Source organism: Miscanthus floridulus, chromosome 5, assembly GCF_019320115.1.
Source record: "Miscanthus floridulus cultivar M001 chromosome 5, ASM1932011v1, whole genome shotgun sequence".
Lineage (NCBI taxonomy): Eukaryota > Viridiplantae > Streptophyta > Magnoliopsida > Poales > Poaceae > Miscanthus > Miscanthus floridulus.
This window is the reverse complement of record NC_089584.1, coordinates 137,982,984-137,985,993: the sequence shown is the minus strand read 5'-3', so window position 1 is coordinate 137,985,993 and position 3,010 is coordinate 137,982,984.

Genomic DNA, 3,010 nt, shown 5'->3' with positions numbered 1-3,010 from the left:
CACGATCCCGCCACCAAACAGTCATCCGAACAGTTGGAGGATCGAAAGCTTTTCTGGACGGAGAGAGCAACACTGTGATGATACTTTCCACTGACTCGGAATGGGCCACCATTGTAGCTGCTTTTACCTCGCAACAATAGGCCTGCCCGAGGAAGACTTCCCCGCCACCTGACGTGCCATGACATTGGTACTAGGCCTCTCTCGATGTAACACGTCAACCGGCGCAACAACTAGCACTATTCCTTAGGGCCGTGATCATATGAGGGCCTGTTTAGTTCCACTCTAAAATACTAATTTTTTCAAGATTTTCCGTCACATCGAATCTTTGAACACATGTACGAAGCATTAAATATAAATAAAAAATAAAACTAATTATACAGTTTAGACGAAATTCACGAGACGAATCTTTTAAGCCTAATTAGACTATGATTGAACACTAATTGCCAAATAATAACGAAAGTGTTACAGTAGCATTTCGTCAAAAAATTTGCCAACTAAACAGTACCTTATTCATATGTATCCGTATGTCTCTTGGCCAAGGCAAGATAGGAGTTCATCTTTCACGCACTAGAAACACCCTTTTTCACACACTTTAACTTCTACTTTCTCAAACTCTCTCACCTCTAGTTGGAAGTTAGAACCTCTCCTGCAAACTTGCGGCCTGTTCGCTTAGTCGTAAACGATCGTAAATTTTCAGCCGGAATAGTGTTTTTCTCTCACACCAAACTAGCCAGCAGTAAATAATCCACGATCGTTTACGGTCTCCCGAACAGGCTGTTGAGCTTTGGGTGCTAAGGAACATAACTAGATGTAGGACTTGTTGGTTGAACCAATATAAACTTATTTTTTGTTGATAAAATTCAAGAGAGTTTAAATTAACTCATAGTGATCGTAGAAATTCAAGAGAGTTTAAAATCCACCGCTCAGGCTATCAGCATCGGCAAACCAGTCTCGGGTGCATCATGCATGCATGATTATCAGCATCCATAATTAAGTAGAAAGGGACATGATCCGGAGGGGCATACATACTGCGACGGCACACGGCAGGCAGTAGTATGTTGTCCTCATGCAGAGGGGACGAACGAACTCTCCAAACAGTGGAATGGAACACTGAACCTGCAGGCAGCCGCCAGCCGCCTGACGCCGAACCTGTCGGCCGGCTCGTGGCACGCGAGGTTGATGAGCATGAGCTTGGGCAAGCCAAAAGGCGACCAACGACCACGCACCGGCATCCCACGCCGCCGAAAGACCGCAACGCAAACGCAACCATCACGCCGGCGACCGACCAGCGACCGCTCCTGCCACCACCGTTCCTAAATGCATGCAGTTCATTCGTATATTCGTACCCCTGCTGCGCAACCGCACGTCACGTCTGCACCGCCGCCCACATACAGCGCACCCGCACCGGCGGCCGAGGTCCAGGATCTCTCGGGCGATTTTTTTTTTAATTTTAACACTTTTTGCAACGGTTTTTTAACTAATACTTTTGGTCACGCCTGTTGTCCTGACGTGGCCAAATGCCTATATCACGCCATGCATGAAGAGGACTGACGTGGCGGCGACCGGAGTCGCTGACGGGGCAGGGCCTGCCGCGCCACCGATCTTGGCGCGGCACTGCCGCGCCCTGATCCGTGGCGCGGCAGAGTCGAATAAAACCGACGTGGCCAGTCCCGGCCCCCGTCCGGCTCTCCATTGCCGCCTCCCTTTCCTTCCATTCCCCGGTCGCCTCCCTCCCTTCTCGTCCCCGTACAAGGTAATGACGCACATTTTATTTTTGTTTGAATAGTGGATAGGTATATTATGAATAGGAGCTTAAGTCTATGGAAGATATTAGTTTGATTTTGTCAATGTTAAGGTTAATTATTTAGTTAGAAGTATGTTTACCATGTATATTTTTGTTGCTCTAATTGTCAGTTATATTATTTTAGTTGCATTGCAAATGATTATATTTTACATTAATTTACGTTGTTATGATTGATGTTTAATTTGAACCGTTTTATTAGATGGAAGACATGTTTCGGGAGCAGTTATGGCGAAAACGGGCTCGTTCTAGAGAATTGTACCCCGACGAGTCTAGCAAAGATGCCACATCCCTCCTGAACTCCCTGTCCCTAACTGTGACTATGGTCGTCCGGTGGACGTGTTTCAATCGAGACATCCAGACACAGCGGCTCGTTGCTTCTACACGTGTAGTCGTTTTAATATAAGTAATTGTTTCCGTATGCTTCTTCTTCTTCATTTGTATTACTAGGTTACTAATATTTTATTGGAATTTTATTGTGTAGGCCCATAAGAGGTGATTTTTCTTTCAGTGGATCGACGGTGCAGACAAGTTTGACCCTAGGTACCTCCTTTTCGACGATTGGTGGAGAGGGTGACATCCACGAGAGCATTTCGAGCGGTGGGTTCCACCTCCTCCTAACCCGCCTCCAATGATGGCTAAGGAGAAACACTTAGCCGCAGTTAGATGACTCGAGGAACCTCCTCTGTGTCATTACGAAGACTGAGCCATGATAAACCCTGATAATACGTTGGAGTTTGTGTGTCCAAACAAGCATAAAGTAAGTGCAAAGTGTATGTGTTGAAATGTTGAGCTATATGAGTCATGTACTAATGCCACGTTATTTAGGTATATTCAATGGCAAAGTGTCGTTTCAAGGAGTGGTTGTATGGTCCTAAGAACAAATGGCCCGAAGAACCTCCAAAAGTAAAGAAAAAGAAGAAAGAAAGGTTAATTTACAAAGCACCGCCAGTCAAGTGCGAATGTGGTGTTAAATCCAACTACGATCTAGTCCCTTTGGAGCTTGGAATAGACTATTATTGCGGCCATATGATTGACTATGATGAGATTGGTTATTTTTATGGTAACCATGGAATCGTATTTTATTTCTTTTGCTAAGACATATATGATATAATTTATCGTTTGAACAGAGCACTAGAAAATACAGGTGAAAATATTATGATGGTCAAGCTAAGTTCTTGGATGAACTGAAGGGGAAGCAAGTAATTG